General features: G+C 36.9%; 1 protein-coding gene across 26 annotated transcripts in view; it reads left to right on the top strand.

Moving 5' to 3' along the window:
* LOC131425391 (sex determination protein fruitless) overlaps positions 1–20126 on the top strand; it is a 761905-nt gene that overhangs the window by 620261 nt on the left and 121518 nt on the right. The window contains exon 1 of one of the 26 annotated variants that reach the window (XM_058587245.1): positions 19336–19358. The exons of the other annotated variants lie outside the window; for them this stretch is intronic. The gene's annotated coding sequence lies outside the window, so the exon portion shown is untranslated. Of the gene's footprint in view, positions 1–19335; positions 19359–20126 lie in introns of those variants that run through there. 26 annotated transcript variants of the gene reach the window in all.

Genomic DNA, 20126 nt, shown 5'->3' with positions numbered 1-20126 from the left:
TGTGCGATGATTCGACTTGATGATTCTCATACTAGGTTTCAGTATTTCAAAACCCTTGAGTGGAGCATTCACAGACATTTCCATAGACACAACTTATACAAAGGTTATATGCACATAGTTAGAATAAACGGCAATAGTAAAATAATTCTATCGCAATTATCAACTTCCTGTATAGAATCGGATCGCGAAACGAGAATAAGCGACCGTTTGTTGCTTCAGAGATATATTTCCTCCCCACAGCAGCGTGCTAACCTTTGATTATCAGAAATGTCATCGAGAGAAATTCGCTCTCGCACTGGTGTCTATTCTATGTTAAATGAGCCATGCCGGGTTTTTGTTGCTGCGATGATATCCGTCTCTCTTTGATGGCACTGATTCAATCGCGTGAAGAGTTGCTAGTGAGCGTTCTTTGATACGATAAAAAACATCCTTGTTTCTAAATATTTACTAACTGATTCGTCTCCAAACATGATCACTATTTCACATGATTACACCACAATTCAATGTTTCATGACTTCATTATTAGTAATGTTGACATTTCACTTGTTTAATCTTCTAAAATATGGATGAAAATTTGCACTTAATTTAGGGGAGACCGAGGCTAGGTGGCCGAGTTTCACTTTCGGAATTTCTGTACGCTTTCTGGTTAGACATTTTGATAAACGCTTTGCTCTGTCATGAAGATACACCTTTTGAAAACATGTGTGATTTTTTTCATTCCTATATGAAAATCAGGAAAATAGTTATTAACAATCAAATACGGAGAAAAATATCGGCCAACCAACCCCAGAGCCGTGAAACCAACCACATATGTGAAACACATCAGTTGTACCAATAAACGTTTTCATTAGTCAAAAAAGTCTGTATGCTTCATTTTTATTACGTAAGTACGTGAAAAAACTCCCCTTTTTGGTTTTTAAATCTTTTTAACTATTCTGGAATTAGTTTCGACCGCATTAGATAACTTTTTCTGTTTCCTTTCTACCTTTTCCTCCACTGCTGCTGCTTTTATTAGAGAATTGTTAAAATTTTGGATTAATTCGGGATTCACGACCTTGACGCTCCTCTCTTTGAATACCCTTTCCAATAGTACCATGTTTTCTAAATCAAATATAAATTGATCCACGTTACACGTATTACTTTGCAAAAACAGAAATTTACTCATCAGTGCCGAAAAAAGAAAAAAAACGTGCTCCTTCACAAATGACAACACAAAAACACCTAAAATTACCTTGCTACATGGGTGCTACCTAACGCTCCACCAAAATCATTATAGATGTCGCCATTGAACACATTAGCCTTTTCAGAAAAGCTGCTCTGCCAAACGCCCGTTCGGCCAACTAGCCCCGGTCTCCCCTACTTGATTACGCTTTGTTTTCATCTCATTTCGTATCGCAAGGTTGCCAAGTTTTAATGGTATGAAAAAGTTGTTTTTTTCCTCTTTATATTAACTTCAACAAGTATTTTTGGGTTTTGGTTTTGACATTAGTTTCATTATATTATTGATATTTTTATTTCAATAAAACTGTTTCGGCTACTAATATTACTATAAGACTTTTTAGAAGGTCCAATCCAGATTAACCTTACAGTAAAATTTTTAATTTGAAACGAAACGACCCAATAATTTTGAAAAGTTGAATTGATTCTAAACGGATTCTAAAAATATCGTGTGACGGTGTGTTATCTCAGAGTTGGCATTAGGCCCTTTTAAGAAGAATTCTGATATTTTGAACCTTAGAATGTAAAATAGCAATATTTTGTTTTGATTACTTATTAATAGGATAAATCATAAACGTAGGACAACGATTTGACGAACGAAAATTCATTGAGATGGAATTAGGAACAGATTAGTGAACATTTCAGAAGTTTGTTTGCTGGTTTTTTGAATTTAAGTCTAATTTCCTAGAAATGTGAATCGATTCTCAATGTGAAGCAAGACGAATCAATCAAAAATATAAAATAATCATAGTGATTTTAGCGGCTAAATCAGGTTTTCGAGCTAACGTCCTTACAAATGAGATAAAATAGGAAGCCGTTACCCAACAAATTAAGCACTCAAACTTAACTGGCAAACAGCAAAAGGAGCTTCAATTGAACTGATGACGAGTCGAAACAAAGTACAAATCGTGAAAAGGTCTGACTCTATGTACCGGGTCACTTCGATGCCCTTTTCTTTTGGAAGAGATGCAGACTCTTTACCATTGAGCGAAGCAAGGGAAGGCTATTGGTTCACTTATCGCGCCTTCGTCTGTAACTTTGTTGTTGTTGTTGTTTCACAAATGTTCTTGCGTACGCCAGGAAAAAGTCATGAAGTAGATAATTTCATAATCGCGAGATTCACGAAGGACTGAAATCGGTTCAGCCATCTCAGATAAAATCGAGTGACATTATTTATCACATACACAGACAGACATTTTCTCAGTTCGTCGAACTGTATCGAATGGTATATGACATTCGGCCTTCCGAGCCTCGGTTCAAAAGTCGGTTTTCACAGTGGTTGTATAGCCCTTCTATATGAGAAAAGCAAAATATAAAATTTATAATGCTAATTTATAATATTTCTAAAAATTGCACAAATTAAACACAAACAAAATTGAAACCACAATTGCAAGGATATAAAAAAACTATTCCAGCAATATTTTTTAAATTCTACGACTATAATGTGTAAGTGAAACAACACAGCTAGTAGTAAGCACTCTTAATGTTAGTTCGAAACATCAAGAGTTCACTAGCCAATGATTCATGTTTGTGTTCCGACCTGGAAGAATACTTAATTTCAACAGAATCGTTGCACTAACGAGGAATTTATTCTAGGCTTTAATTATCGGATACACCGTCGGTTCAAAAACAAATAACAAATTCCAAAACGCACCTTAAAGGCTTTGCAAAAAGAACCAATAGTAAGAAGGATAACAAAAATAGGAAAGCAAATTGAATAATTTCAAATTCAACGAGGTAGAGATAAATAGATTGAAAAAATAGCAGGATCTATACTAGGTTTTGAATTTAAATCCAAGCATGATAAATTTTAAATGACAAAACAAAAATTAGCGAATGTGAAGTAAAATACCCTACCTAATTACATTGTAATGTAACATTTGTGTATTTCAGTATTTTCTTTATTAAACTAGGTGCTGAACCGAAAATGAACTGATATTAATTTAACAGCTTTACGTTTCGTGTTCGACGCGTCAGTGCATAACAGCTTACACTGAACTGCTATGCCACTTAGCAGTTCAACATGAACCGCTAAGAAGACGCTAAATTTTGTTAAAATTAGGCAACTCTCTAGTTATATTATCTACCAATACCGCATATTGGTTCAAGTTAATCAGAAACAAAGAAGCTTTGTCATTCGAATCTTCCTGTTCCCTCATTTAATACCCAAACATCACCTTTCTTGTTGGATATTTTTGCGCACAATTTTATGATTTTCATTTATCCCTTAGGATGCTGGAAGGTATGAAAAAACCGGTGAGCATTCGCCCATATATGTATTTTTTTTTAAACAGATGCGAGTGCTTTCTTTTTCTGTTTGTCGGTCGAACCTCACTCGGGAGAAATACGCATATAAAAAACGACATCACCATAAAATTTTTATGATTGTAATATAATTAGTGGTTGAAACAAGGCAAGCAGGGCTAGTTCGATGGGTGTGCGTGTTTTCTTGTCAGCAAGTGTGAATTGATATCGGTAATTCATCTGGAGCTTTGGTTGTTATCCGTTGGTCCGGCTTTGGCTGAAACTGGAGAAACCGGAGCTGAAACTGCATCGAATCGAGTTTTTCGATGCCAACCTAGTTTGTTTTGGCAAGTTTTTTGCGCTATAAATTGGGCCTGGACTGTGTTGATATATTATCCTTAATGAGTAAAATTTAAGAAGACCAGATTTCGAACCGGTTTCAGGAAAGTCGATTGTTTGTGTAACTGGACACGGTTTAGAAGTTTTTGGAGTACAATTATTGGATCGAAAAAATGTTTTTTGGACTTCTGAAACGTTAACATTCAAACGATCGTTACATCGCAACGCAGGACAGTACTGAAAACTTTGCAAGATGGTAAAAGAATGAAAAAAAATCAAAAACTTTATTTTTAGCAATGACTCAACTCGCATGTACACAATATCTGCCGGGTCTGTATATAATGTATGCGAGAGGTGGCGAAAAATGGCACAACTCAAACCATCGCTAAGAGGATGAACAGAAAAAAGAAAGAATCCGAAGGGAAACAGCATCCCATAACTATATCTTTCAAGCGAGCACAACTTGATCGTCTAAAATTGCCCCACGAAATAATAACAACAACAACAACAACAACATCACCACCAAAAAGTCAAAACCGATTCGAGTTGACTTTTTCGGTATTTGTGGGTGCAAAAGACGCCCGAGGGTCATGAATGAAGCTGGAACGCCGGGCAGAGGGTAGGCTATATACCAGGGAAAAAAAATTATTCGCGCGGTCCCTTTGAGTGCGCTGCGGGTTTCTAACGCTGGCTGCTGCCGGTTTTGACCAAATGAGAGAAACAGCCGGAGAGGACAAATTCATTAGCGTGTGTATCGCAAATATTCAAATTTCTGCACGAAATATGGTGACTTTCTCTGTAGCATTTGACGGCACTTGGTGGAGAAGCCAGTGGATTTTGTTTGTCCATATATACAGGGAAGTAGATTTTATTACAGTCATTTTGGTTTTGCTTGGCGACTGGCCGGAAATTGCGTCCAATGGAATGCCTGCACGTGAAAATGTCAAGTTGACACTACATGAAGCGGATTGCCGATGCGACCATGTTGAATTATACCAGTTCTACTGAATTATAAACTCGTCTAATGGAAGCCCTTCGAAGAATAAAAAAATTGTTCAACACTGGAATTATTTTGTGAAAAATGAGAACAATTGGACGCCGTGAATGTATTTTTTTTTCAGTGTGTTTTGGTCACCCGATCAAATCAACTAATGTCGTTTTCGCTGGAGGCCAACACTAAATACATTTGACAGCAGTTGGAGTTGAAACTGGGTCGGGTTTAGCTGCAAACGAAAATGTGACAAGTAAATCCATGGCAGCTTGAATTGTTTATTTTAAAACGAAAATGTGATTAAATTGTGTCAAACCTTGACAAGTCAATGACAATATTATATCCAGATTTGTTACAAGTTTTTTTCCCAGTTTGAAAATCTATTTCTCATCTGCTTCTTCAATTATTGCAATAAAATGATTACTAATTGTTTCATTTCGTCTAAATATTGAGCACAAACGACTTGTGTCAAAATCACTGGTTATTAGTTAGTTGTTTTTTTCCTTTCTCATATAGAAAGGTTTTGCATTCACTGTGAAAACTGACTTTTGAACCGAGGCGCGGAGGACCGAGTGTCACAACTCATTCGACTCAGTTCATCGAGTAAGCAAAATGTCAAAAGCATTTTTTTGCACTAACTGTTCTCAAAGATGGCTGAACCGATTTCCACAAACTTAGACTTAAATAAAAGATGACTCATTTGGCAAAATTCCTAAATTTTGTTAGGATCTGATTTCCGGTTCCGGAATAATGGGGTAAAATGTGCGAAAAAAATGTAAATATGTGTAATAGCTTTTCTCATAGATGGCTCAACCGATTTTCACAAAATTAGACTCAAATGAAAGGTCTTATGATCCCATATAAAATTCCAGAATTTCATTCGATCCGACTTTCGGTGCCGGAATTACGGGGTGATTAGTGTAAAAATTCCAATTTCAAATTACTCACTTTTCTTAGAGATAGCATGACCGATTTCTACAAACTTAGATTTAAATGAATTTCTACAAACTTAGATTTAAATGAAACTCTAAAATGGAACGAACTCACTTTTCACAGCGATGGTTTATGATCTAATGATTCCATACATAACTTCTGAATTTCATCCGGATCTGACTTCCGGAATTACAAGGTTATGTGTATCCAAAACTATAAATTTTTATACAAAAAGCATCAGTACGAACATGCGGTGGTACGGAAGAAGAAAACACAAGACCGCCTCTACGAACGAAGCACGCTGTGTGTGGTGTTCGATTTCATACACGCGATAAAGAAAACGAAAACCAACATCGAAACTCGATTTTGAAAACACAACGAGTCCATCGACACCGAGCACACATGAGTCTAAGTTTTCAATCGTTTTAAAGAAAATAGAATCACGGCACAGGCACGAATGACTTTAGCCGGTGTGTGATTTTTGTTGAATACGGTGCTGAAGTAAATACATTATAATTAAAGATAAAAATGTCTAAATGTTTATTTAGTTGATGATCCAAAAGAGTACGAAATTTTTGAAACAGATTGTAAAATTGTACGAACCTGTAGGCCTTGCTATTCAATGACCCTAAAAACTTATCGCAACCGGTTCCGGAAATAATTATTCAAAACCTAATCAGTCATTTGAATCTTGTTCGTAGGTTATTTATATTTATAAATTTATATGTTATTTCACACAGTTGAAAAGTTTCCAATGGAAATGATTGTCACTAGTTTGGTTCAAATGGTACTGTAACCTTCTTCACGAACCACACAGAGTGCAAAACAGCTCAATACTAATACTGTTTTTTTAAGAAGCTCTGCTTGAATATTAGCGTCTGTGCTATGTGAAATGCAAAAGGAACTTGTGGGTACAAAATTGTCGTCTCTGCTTGGAGAAACCATGATAACCATGTCGTAATAAGATGACATGTTTTTTTGCACGAGCTGTAAATCGATATAAAATAATGAACGAATTCATAGATTTGAAACAATCACTTAAAGCTTGCTTCAGATAGAATTGAAACAAAGACAATTGCCTGTATTTCAGTTATTTAGTATTGAATTCAAGATCTTTTTTTATACAAATGTGGCGTTTTCTTCATACTTTTAAGAAAAAATACGGATAAAATTATTCGTCACGGTTTCGAAGGGTTTATTCCACCAGGTCGTCATCTGATTGATGTCTTTGACAACCTTTCCCTTTGCATTGAGTCTCCTCTTCATGATTGCCCTAGTATTTCTCAATAGGGCGGAACTGGAGGCAGTTAGGTGGATTATGGTTCTTCGGAACAAACTGGACCCCTTCCTCTGCATACCATTCTTGAACGACTTTGATGTAATGACAGCTTACCAGATCCAATTCTAAATGAAGGAAAGTAGTACATAATACCACAGTTTTCATATTCCTCATGAAGAAAATGCTATGCAATCACCGTGAAAACACAATTTTCAAACGATTCCAGAATAGTCGAGTGTCTTGAAAACTGGATTCGACAGAAAAGCTATAGACGAACTTACTTACTTTACTTTACTTTACTTTAATGGTGCACATCCCGTCTTCGGAACATGACAGAACGAATTGTAGATTTCCTGGATACCCGATCTTGAGCCGCCGTTTTCCAGTTGCTCTGTACTTCCGCTGCGCGTGCATCCTCTTCGATTGCGCACAGCCAGCGAGTGCGAGGTCTACCTCGCAGTCGACGACCTCTCCCAGGTTCTCTGTTGAACATCACGTAGGCCATTCTCTCTTCCGGCATTCTTGCTACATGTCCAGCCCACTGTAGTCTGCCGTGTTTTATAAGACTTCCAATGTCCGCATCTTTGTATACTTGGTACAGCTCGTGGTTCATGCGTCTGCGCCATTCTCCATTCTCTTCTTTGCCGCCGAGTATTGAGCGCAGGATTTTTCTCTCAAAGACGCCGAGTACTCGAACATCTGTTTCCTGCAATGACCATGCTTCGTAGCCGTATAGGACAACAGGTAGTATCAACGATTAATGTAGAGCAAGTTTGGTACGTGTGTGCAAGCTACGAGACTTCAGCTGGTTACGGAGCCCGTAGAAAGCCCTATTAGCAGCTGCAACACGCCTTTTTACCTCGCGGCTAATATCATTATCGCATGTCACTAGATATATAAACACGTCAACAACCTTGTATAGTACCCCATCAATATCCACCTCGGCTCCTACACCGTTTGGGCTGCCTCGTTCTCTATCAGCCACCATGTCACTTAGTCTTGGTAGAGCTTATCGTCAACCCTATTCTCGCAGCTTCTTTCTTGAAGGGCACAAAAACCTCTTCCACAGCTCTACGATCCACACCAATAATATCAATGTCGTAAGCATGTGAGACTTATTGATGATGGTACCGTTTCTTTGCACGCCGGATCATCGTATGGCACCTTCGAGCGCTATATTGAACAACAGATTTGAGAGCGCGTCGCCCTGCTTCAATCCATCTAACGTCACGAAAGCATCGGATGTCGTACCAGCTATCTTGACGCTTGATTCGATCCATCGAGCGTCGCACGAATCAGTTTAATTAGCTTTGTCGGAAAGCCATGTTCTAACATGATCTGCCACAATTCGTTACGTTTCACTGAGTCGTACGCAGCTTTGAAATCTACAAACAGATGATGAGTTCGCAAGTTGCACTCCCGAAACTTATCGAGAATTTGTCGTAAGGTGAACATCTGGTCCGTCGCTAAACGTCCTTCTCGAATGTCGCATTGGTATTCGCCGATAAAAGATTCTGCCAATGGACGCAGTCTGCCGAACAGTACTCTAGAATGTACCTTGTAAGCAGTATTAAGGAGTGTTATGCCTCGATAGATTTACAATCAAGTCGGTGATTCTTTTTGTAAATAGGGCATATGATACCACCCAGCCAGTCCGAAGTCATTTCCTTTCCTTCTCAAATCATTCCAATTACGCTTTTTGTATTTCGTCTAGCGTTGGTGGGTCCACAGCTTGTCCATCATCCTCAATCCCCATTCTGTTCATGCTCTCTTCCGTTGATTGTTCATTCAATAGTCGCTCGAAGTGCTATAGACCAACATGATCACCAAAAATTCATTTTAAGTCGCACATTATCGAAATTCTTATGGAACTAAGAAACAAATATTAACTATGTTTTTTGTAAAAAAATTGATTCAACCTCCTTTTTTAGGCATAGCCCCCGAATTTTGGATATAGCGCTACCCGTTTAATCCTGTGCAATACTTGCAATTCAACTTGCCAACAAGTTCTCATCCACTCTTTATTCAAATTCTTATCGTTTTTGAAGACGAAATTTTACCTAAGTAGCTGCTTACAGTTTTATCACTAAACTCGCAATTGATTAGAATTTACCAGTAAAACGTTCCCTGGGAACACTTTACTTTATTTTACATCAAGAAATTTTTCTGGCTTGCTGGAAAAGCATTTTCAATTCCGAAAATACAAATACTATCACTTCACTCTAGCAGCAATTTTAAGGCGTTAAATGTTTTCAATGAGAAGAAATTAAAACATTTACACTAAAAGAATATGTATTCAGTACATGGATAACTTATTTTACAATCAACTCTCATGTTCTTCTGCATACTTTCACTTACATGTAACGGCAACGACGCAACTGACATAAACAAATGTACATTTGTCATCGAAAATTTTCAATATGAAATGTTCCTGGTGAAATGAAGAGGATTGTTGTTTTGCGTTTTGCTTTCTTCGTTCTAAGCCAAGTGACAAAATCGACAGACATGTTAGTTGAATCCACCCCCCCCCCCCTGCTATGGAAGCTGGTTCCTGAAACCGACTCATTTTGTTTTGGTGGCGTTGTTGTCAACAATATGTTAAGCTATGTTCATACCATACAATCAAACCACACTGGTTTCAAAAGTTAATTTCTTCAAACCCAATATAAATATAACTCTAGTCTAGTATTCTCTATAAAACAAGTAATTTCACCTCTTTTTGAATAAGAAAAAGAAATTGTGGTTTATTATAGTTTGATTATATTCCATCGAAATCGTTTCCTTACGTTGGTGCAACCGCATGAAGAAAAATGTGAACGTGTGAACACTGCTTAACAACAGCATTTGACAGCGAACTAGAAAAAAAGAACCAAAAATTTCGGCTTCAAGCCAATTGTATGCAGATGACAATCGTGCCACCGGGATGTTTAAATCAACAACAATTTAGTTGAAACAACCATGGCGTGAAACAACAATTGAAATATTGTAATTTTGTGATCTTCGGGTTCTCCGTGTAGAGGCCAGAATTATGGGCCAACAGTGGCCGATTATTCACCGTCTCACACAGCATTGATTTTAGATGAGTAATTCGACAAAAATTCAGCAAATATCGATCCAGATCCACCGCATTCCCTTGATTTGGCCCCGTGTGACTTTTGACTGTTTTTCAAACTCAAGGAATGCGTTTCAAGTCGATTGAAGAGATTGATGAAGGTGCTAAACCGAAGGAGGACTATTTGGCGTGCTTCAAGGATTTAAAAAAAATATTGAAATAAGTTCATTTTATCGAATGGGAATTACTTGGAGGGGCATGAAATTGATTCGGAAGAGTAAATAATCATGTTTTATGTTACAACTACATTCCGGGTATTTTTCAGACACAGTGAAAAGTTTGCCGAGATTCCGAAGAATTGATTTCTTATCGATTGCTATTAAACACGATAACTTATGAAACCGAAAATGTTATATCGTTACATTTTGAATTGAACTGAGAATTATTGAGCAGTTTTGCAGAGTTATTCCGTGTTTTGGCAGTATCTTTTTTAGTCGAGATCAAATCTCAAGTGTTGTAAAGTAACACGATGTTGCAGTCCCATTATGGAACAGTTAGGCAAAGTATGTCAACCTTGACTAGCGGGATGATGAACATGACACAGAAAACGGCTAATCTCTCAATTATCCTTAATTAAACGACAATATCAAACGAGGAACGGATTGGAACATAGAAAAACGCACACGCGCACCGTCCTAATTGATTAGGACCAAACGAAGCGATAAAAATTGACAACAAGCGATGCGTTAAGCTTTAAACCGTGTCGCAGTATCACTTGTTAATCAGCATCAATTGCCGATTACCGACGTTGTCTCGCCGTTTGCTTCTTTGCCGGATGTAGCAACGTACGGTGAATTACAACGAGATTACCTCTTCGGATACCGAGGCTACCAAGCTTGCTAGACGAATGTGCTGCTAATGGGTTTGACAAACTGCATGGTTTTATGCATTCAACTGATGCACACACAGAGCGAGAGAGCGGAATATTTTGTTTCCATTTTTTTTGCCCGTGTGTGGCCGGTCTAAGAAACAATAGATTCAACAGTGAAACACTTGACCGGATCATTACTTCTCACACGGCAATGGCTTATCGAACCGTCGCAGAATTATTAAATTTGGCCATTTGTTTGGAAACTCATGTTGGTGACGAAAACATGACTCTATTGTGTCATTTTTTAGGTTCACGCGCTGAGACAAAATCGGCGATTTCACGAGAAAGATTCATTGAAGGTAGATTTATTGGCGAAATTCGAAACACTAACTGGAGCCAAATTAGGCACATAGCACAATCTGCTTAAAAACTTTTATATAACAGTGGGGAAGTTTAACATTACAATGAAAAAATATCGTAGCTATAGTTTCTAGTTCCGAAGGTTATAAATTGGATCGTAATTTCTTTTCTGATAATCATTTTAATTTTTATTTTAATAATCCACTTCGTTGAATGCTTTGACGCTGTTCAGTTTCACGATGCGGCTCGACAAAATTCACTGGGTGTGGATTTTCGCGAATTTCTTTATCCTGGAAAAATGTCGATTGCTTCACGTTCTAGTGAATCAAATGAAAAAGCTTTACATTAGCTGAAATTTGATAGCTACTGTAGAAAATTTAATAGTTCTAGTGAAAGCATGGAATGAAAGTGTTCATCTATTTTGAGCGTTTCAAGGAACTCCCTAATCTAAGTGATGTTTCACCAAAGATAAATAATATTCGTTTATGGTTTCACCGTGAAACTTTCATGTGGAATAAACGTGTGAATTTGGCTTAGTGCACTCATCAACATTCTCGCTTGCTAGAGATGGAGAAAGTAGTTAATTACTCAAAGACTGGCATCAAAATAACGCATGTCGACGCATCAACAGAAACATGATGATTATTGTTGATTGCAACAAAAACACTGTCAAGAATTCATGTTCCCCAATTTAGTAGCACATAATAATGTTGTGAATTGCTTGATTAACAGGTGAGCTTGAAATTCTTCATCAATAATTGAATTTCCTATTTATAATGGAAAAATGCTATCTTATGCTGTCATCGTCAGGATACGTATCCGAACGATCCAAACAATTCTGGGTACAGCGTCACATTTGAATCTCTAGAAGTGGCGCTCGAAATTGATAAAGCTCAACCAATGTTAGGTCTGAAATTTGAATTTAAAATATTCTGAAGGTCAAAATGCACGCGAATTTTTTTCGCCTTGACTCAATCTTGTACTGCTGCCGCCGTCACCACCACCATCGCCATCAACAACAACAACAACATCGTCATCGTTGCCGCGAGATTTGATTAGTACCTACGTTCCCCTTCTATTTCACTAAACCATTTAACATACTAACATTTTGGAACGAAATGTAGTGGTGCGGGTTTTATTTATTCTGTTTCTTTCGCTGCTCTAAACAACGGCGAAGCGTCACTTAGCAAGCGGGGCGAAATTGGGACACAATTGTTTCGGTTGTCTCTGATGTGTGCAAGATTAATTGCCCGCTATTAAAGTTCGCGACGGGGAATTGGGCGAATTTTATGCCGTTGGGCGTGTTTTGTTTTTGTTGTTGTTGGTTTCAAATTGTTTCTATGTTTAGATTATTTATAACATCCAACCACGATGATTGGGGACAGTTGTGGTCAAACGGGGATGAAAGACTTTCGAAAAATACTGTGCATTTGGGCTTCATTTCCAATTAGTTATGTGCAGATCCATATCGGTGTCATAAATCATACTCGCTTTTTGAGATAAGAATCCTTAAGCTCGATAGTTTCTTTCCATTGGAAGCGAAATGAAATTTCGTGATAAACTTACCGAAGAATATTCACCGACAATAAAGTCCCTCTCCACACAACTGTTGTTAAGACATAACCCAAGTAACAATTCGATTGTCTTATGGTTCTGATTATAATTTATAGGAATTTTGTAATTGATTCTGCAGCCACTACTAGTATTATTACAACTATAATAAGTGTTTCTTTTGACAAGTAATAAAATAGTTTCTAAAGCTTCTATAAAACCCTTTACTCTGACTATCTGGATCAATTCTTTCAATTCCTGCTACGAGTTGGCGGTTCAATGCATTAGGTACTGGTTTCATAGTGCCAGTAGGATCGTAGTATGCCATGCAATAAGTCTGTACGCTAAGAATCGGCTGCAAAGTCTGTTAAAAAACAGAAAGGTCAAATGCCACAAAAGGAATGTAATGTCAAGACTTTGCTTATAAATCTAGTTTTGTGTGTGTTCAAGAGATGACAGTTTCACTCAGAGCAAATTCGATGGTTCTAAGGAATTGATGACACATTTTTTGTGGGCTATTCGATTTATTACTTCTTAACTCAAGTGTAATTTGCAATAAGGAAATATTATGGTCGCCATTTTGATGTTTTATACCGTAGCATCAAATAAACTTCGAAATACAAAAACGAGGAAATATGATGAACTTTTATGACTCATTTTTAGAACGTATGACGCCACGAAATATATTTACACAAAAATAATGATGAATCACAGAAAATAATTTTCATAAATCATGGAGACTTTCTCAAAAACAGCATGTATTTGAAGTTATAATTCATATTTTTATTCATACATTCACGATAAAATTAAGAGTGCAAGTGCAGTTTTTACATTCTGAAAATGCCTCAAACTCGTAATTAAAACTTAATGTATTCTTACTCATTGCACTCAAATCCGAGATGACTCACACATTTTCAAGAAAAATATTATCAAAATGACAGTTTATTCATAGAGAAATTCATTCAATCCGAATAAATATAATGTTGATCGTAAAGCTGGTTTCAAATTTTTAATGTGGAACACATTTTTGTTTTCTATATAGGGGTGCAAATTAGAAACTCAAGAAAAATACACGTAGAAATGTGGTCAGGTTTTGAACAATTACAGCTCAGTCAATTTTGTATCAATTATTAATATTATGTCACCATTTGATTGGAAATATTTCTACGTATTGATTCGAATGTTCATAGCCATGAATTTTTAATTGTATATCATTGAAATGTTGATTAATAGCTAGCAGTGTCCTATTTGTCTGCAAACAATATCCGGCATACCGGATTTCCCTGCCATAGTCGACGGTTTTGAAGGAGTAAGCGATATATCAAAGGGAAAGCATCCCTCTGATTGGTCAATCGATGCAAAAGCGTAGCTGTTGGAAGCACGCGAATCTATAAATAGAAGCGAAATTATAGCTAACGTTTCAGTCCTACATGTAGCATGCCAGAAGTAGGTTGTTGTTAGACAGCAAGACAAAAAGTGCCATAAAACGATTTGAAGCTTTAATTGGTATGCTCTGATCTTGTGTCATGCAAGATCGGATGAAATTCCATATTATGTCGTTTCGCCTGGGAAATTAACAATTATCCCAGGGTAAATTTTGAGTGCATAAGATTAATTTCTAATTTATATAAGATGAACTCGATTGATAATGAGAAAAAGTTTATCGCTTCAACCGAAATCGCAGAATGGTAGTAATGGTATAGAAACGCTATAAAAATAACTGCTTGCATACAACACTTGAACACAAGCTTGGCGAAGATAAGCTTAAATATCGATATCCGTTCGCAAGCATGTATAAACATATAATTGCATACATTTGGGCTATTTCGTCAGCTACAAAACAAATACAAATCAAGATAAATAGAGTCAATATTCTTAGTTCGCGTGTCGGGTGTTGGTTCCTAATTAAGGTCAATCTAAGCAGACTCTCGTGCATTTGCGGATTCAAAAGTCTGACGATTAATTGAAAATGTCGATCATTAGAAATTTTAGTTGCCTTGTTCCACATCAATGGCTCGAACAACCCCATGGGGCTGATCTTTGTAGTTTTTTTTGAATTTGGAGATTTAACGCAGGTTTATCCTGATTCTTCACTTTGCTTTATAAACCTTATGAAGAATGGTCCACTTGGCAGGAATATGCTCTTTTAGTGGGTTTCAGTAGGCTTTCGTTTTAATTTAATTAATAAAGATTCATGATGTGGCATTGAAGACAGCTACACGTTTTTATTAATATTATAAATGTTACTTGGGAATATATCCAGAATGGACAAAATTAGCCAATAATTGGTATGCATATTAGTCGACGCTATTTTTCTACTGCACAGCATTAGCACAAGTTTATACTTATGAAATTTACAGGTAACGCAAATCCACATATGTCACATTTCATAAGAACGTATGGATCATTAAGTGCTGAAAATGTAAGTTTGCAGTAGTGCCGTTATGAGCGTTTCTGACGCCCAAAGCGAACTCAAAATTATTCGCCCCCACCATTTTTTTAACCAACACTATGAACACGAGCTGATATTGTTTTATTTTCCTGTATGGATATCCCAAGCCATTTGCAATTTTATTAAATTCTTGTTGCAGTTTCGGGTGTTACATCACAAATCTCGCACTGAAACCTTAAACTCCACAAAAGCCTACTGAAAACCATTTTAAGATTATATTCCAGTTTTTAATTCCAAGAAAGTTTAAAAACCTGCTTTCGAAACACATTAAATTTATTCGGGTGAATTTCATAGTAAGAATTTCATTTACGATTTTATATTCTCGTATACATTCACGACAGATAAAAATAAGAATTACATTTCTGCAAATCATGAAAAATCAAATGAAAAATTTTGGTATAAAATAACGATGAATAAAAAAAAATATTTATTTATAAATCAAGCCTTTTGCCAAAATCGCATTTATTTCAGTTTCATCTTCATTAAGTCAAAACTTGTGCGGGCATTCTGAAAATGAAACGTAACAGTCAATCATGTTTCCCCTTTTTTGTATTTTAAACATTTATTTGTTTGCTTGCGCACATTCAACGTCTGTGGTTTTGTCAAAGTGATCTTATTTATACGAATTTATCGTTTCTGTTAGGGGAAGTTATGAAAACAGCTTGGTTTACAGGAAAAATTATACATTATTCGTTATTAATTGTAGTTTCTACCACCCATAATCACAAATATATAGTTGTATCTACTCGAATCGATGCGACCTGACCACTGTTTGAAAATCTACGCACATGCTCATTGTATTAAATGCAGAATTTCGGGAATGGCAATCCCTTTCAAAGAGTAAATTTTTGGTAGAAGGGAACCTTTCTCAATGAACAAATCAATCAGAAAAATTATTTTACAAAAAAATATTATTGCTAAAATGCTTTTTAAGTGATTCGCAGGTTTACTCTCTGAGAATCTGTATTCTAAATTGCTGTAAGCTAATTGTACAACAAATTTTCACCAATTCCACCATATTGGCAGAATTGAGTATCAGAACTAATTGGCTCAAGTGGCATGTTCCCCTAGTTATTTGAAAATTCATGCCTTGCCGTGGCTACTCCTTATTCTCCTGATGGTAAAGTAAGGATAAAAAGAACATGGAAAGGAACTGTGAAGCGGGTGAGGGAAAACAGTTCAAAACATAAAAAAAAATCGTTCTGCTTCCCCTATAGGATGTTGAACGATTTACAGGTGCCAAAATGCACATTTAATGAAACCACTAAGTACCAAGAGAATTTAGGGATATTACAAAAGCGACACCATTCTGCATTCCCGGAAGAATGCAGAACAATTCGCAATATGTATGAGCAAAAGTAAGTTCAGCACATAAGAAAAAAAAATTAGCGTCAATACAGATAGGATTCATTCACTCCAGGAAAAACGATGAACGTATTTATTATGTTATTTATCAATTGGAAAAAATTCAAACTAATGAAGCAAGTAATTGCAAATTTTACCATAGGAGTGAATCCGTTAATTAATTAAGTGAAACTTAATTTGTTGACCTTTTTTAAGACAACAAATTTGAAATTTGACATCAAATCAACATTTGACAACCCCTTTTTCAATTCCCATTCCCAAACGGTAAATCCTGCGTACGGGCCTGGTAATCGCATTCATACAAATAACACGAATAATATTCAATAGACTCTATTCAGAACAATGCTTGGAAAAATGCAGTTAACATTTTGACATTTTCAGATTTAAATCTGGTAAAACTGCTTTTGCCTGAGCGCAAGATTGCAAGCATCGACATCAGCCCATTCATTTTCAGTAATACCAGAATAGTTGAGTACTTATAGGAAGTAAACAGTATCTGAGATGCAGAAGTCTTCGATTTGAGTTCGACATGCGATCACACGATTTGACCGTGAACTGAACCAACTGAGTGCCTTCAAAGCTGCCTGGCGAAGTGCAGTATAAAACAAGTGAATGAGACTGAACTAGTTTCATTTCACGACAGTAGACACCAGCAGGATCACGATAATCCAATAGAGAATTGTCATGAAAGATAATTGTTACGGTCATCACTGGATGGCAGTTTCTAAATGGCTGTAGAGTTGCACTTTTATGTAAATAAATGATTATGATTATGGTGGCATCTCACCGGATTTATGTAACAGTACAATACTAATCCTAAACTTAATCTATTATAAATAGTTTTCTCAGAAATGTTCGTAAGAAACTAATTTTTAATAAACTAATCGTGCTATTACAACTAGGTTTTTACCCAAGTTATCTATACCGTTGTGTAACTGCATATTTCCTAAATTATGATGAAGTTGTTAATTTCTCTAATTAAGGAATCTTAAGGAATCCCTGACCAAATTGATCAATTTTCACGACATTTTTTGATAGTCATTAATCAAAACGATGTAGAAACTTTATAATGTTCTGCTAAACAAAAGATAGAACACTTGCAGTACTCAAATTCGTTCTTTAATTTAAATTTAATCAAATATGGTTTTACAATTGGATCGGAAGATTATCAAATCATATGACTGGAAAGAACAGATCAATTGAACTAAACTGAAAAATGCTTCAAATTCATTATATTGATTGCACCAGTTCGATGAATTTCTATCATGTTCTTGTTCTTGACGAATTAAATACTATTGATATATTGTCGGATGAATAATTTAAGAAATCGTTTGTGGTAACCAAAGAAAACACATGACTTGTTGTAATAGTTGAATGAAAGCTAAAACTGATCCGTTCCATATTGAAATGTTACACTATTAAGGATTAAAATCGACCAATTCTAAGCAGAAACTTACCACCAATAAATATGTACCACGATTACCAATGTTTCCGTAATTTCGTCCTAACCATAAATTACCCACCACTTGACAGCATAGCCGTATCTAATCTAATTGTGACCTCTGTAAGATGTTTCTGCTGACGGGGAAACATCACATGATCGTTGCGCACACCAGAATGCTCTCGATTCGTCGTGTCGCATAAAAAAAACAGCATGTACGCGCGTCTTTCTCGAACGGCAACAAACAACGATGACGGCACCTGTTTCGTAATCTATCTATCAGCAATTTCGAAAATCCCAGCAAAGGCTAGTCCTTCGCTTACAGTCGATCCGCTATTCCCGGTTGAGGTTGGAGCCTCCAATGAAAGTTCACATAACGGTGTAGAACTTCCGAGATCTCTTCCACTATCTGTCTATGGCTCGCAATAGAAGCTGCCAAAAACAACAAGACATCATTGGCAGAACCCGCCAATTTGACGGCGATGATGATCGTTTAGGTTTAACAAGGTTCGGTCTCTCCACGCAGGGCCCACTCGATCGTATCGTATTCTCCTCTTTGAGCGCGTGTTCTCCCGGTTCGCTTATTCTTCTCTCTAGCTATCTCTTTTGTGTCCACTTCATGTTGTGGGCCGTGCCCACGTCCTCCGCGAACGTTCCGTCATTTACGTGAACCTTTTTTTTCTTGCGTATTCGTTATGGTTTGCTTATTTTTTATTTATTTACGTGTAAGAAGACAGAGTTCCAACCGGCACTCGATCGAAAAAAAAAAACTCTGACTGCTTAGTGCTTCCCCTTGGTCTTGCTTGCTTCTCTCGTACAAAGCGCTGATTTTCGGTAGGTAGTGCTGTGTTATTGATATTACTACATTGTTAATATGTTTTGGCCGTTGCTTTTTATATTTTAGTTCTGCTTATTGTTTACCAACTCTTGCAAATATAGAATATCAACAAATCGGTATGTCGGAGACGGAGAGGCGAGTCGGCTTAATTCGCAGTTCGCGAAAATCGCGTTTCGAAGAACTCACGACCGAGACACGAGTGCCGCAGCTTAAGAGAGGAAGAGAGAGAGAGAGAGTTCTTCCATCCACTCTCATTCCTTCCTAAGTTCGCGATTACACGTGCGTTCGTAAAGTTATCATTCCGCGATCTGTTTTCGCGTAGCGGCGTCAAGTGCACATTTTTTTAGTCGTTCGTTTGGTCTCATCGCTATGTGTTGGTGTTAAACGATTCGATGCTGACAAAGGTCACACTTGTGCAGAAATCGTACGTATATTATTTTGGCACTTTCGCCCTTAGAAGTGAGCGTGATTTTACCGAGCATGTGGGTGTGTGTAGGTTCAACCATGTGGGCGAACTTTTGCCTGGGATGGTAAAGTACACGTTTGTTTTATTTACAACTTTTTTTTCACTAGTAATTTCGGGGCTGGTAACCAGAGAATGGAGTCTTAATTCGAGCGTTGGTTCGCAAGGCTGAACGATTAAGTTATGCTTCGTCTCTTTTCGGTAACATTTTCCACTGATGTTTATTGGTAGTTCGCTTTTACTCAACTGTCGAGCCCAGTAGCATAGTCATGAAATAATAATGAACTGTTGGTATAATGTATTAATTTAAAATGTTTAAACAATTTATGACTTCCTTCACCCGTGCTTCAAATGCAGAAATACTGCTGTATGCCGGCCGTAACTCATCCTTATTGCGATTGTGTGGGTGTAATAGCTGATAGCTGAAATTAATTTTCGACTAACGTACTGTGCGATTTTGATTGTTTACTAGAGGCTGGGAACTCAAATAGATCAATGAATATTACAGTCCGTTGTTTGCATTTCAGATAATAAACACAGATAGCTTTCCGTTCAAGTTATGCATTCATGAAGCGATAGATCGATACTAATGTGTGTAGTTTACAGAACAGCTAAAATAGTGTCGCTGTTTGTTTGCAAATATGATTGGGCTCGAACATCCTTCCTTCTCATAAGTAGTGTCTCAGTTCACGCGGTTTAATCAAGGATAATTATACTCGTTTGGTATCG

This window comes from Malaya genurostris, chromosome 1 (genome assembly GCF_030247185.1).
Source record: "Malaya genurostris strain Urasoe2022 chromosome 1, Malgen_1.1, whole genome shotgun sequence".
NCBI classification, from domain to species: Eukaryota; Metazoa; Arthropoda; class Insecta; order Diptera; family Culicidae; genus Malaya; species Malaya genurostris.
The sequence above is the reverse complement of the archived record's forward strand: the minus strand, read 5'-3'. Positions and strand labels throughout refer to the sequence as shown.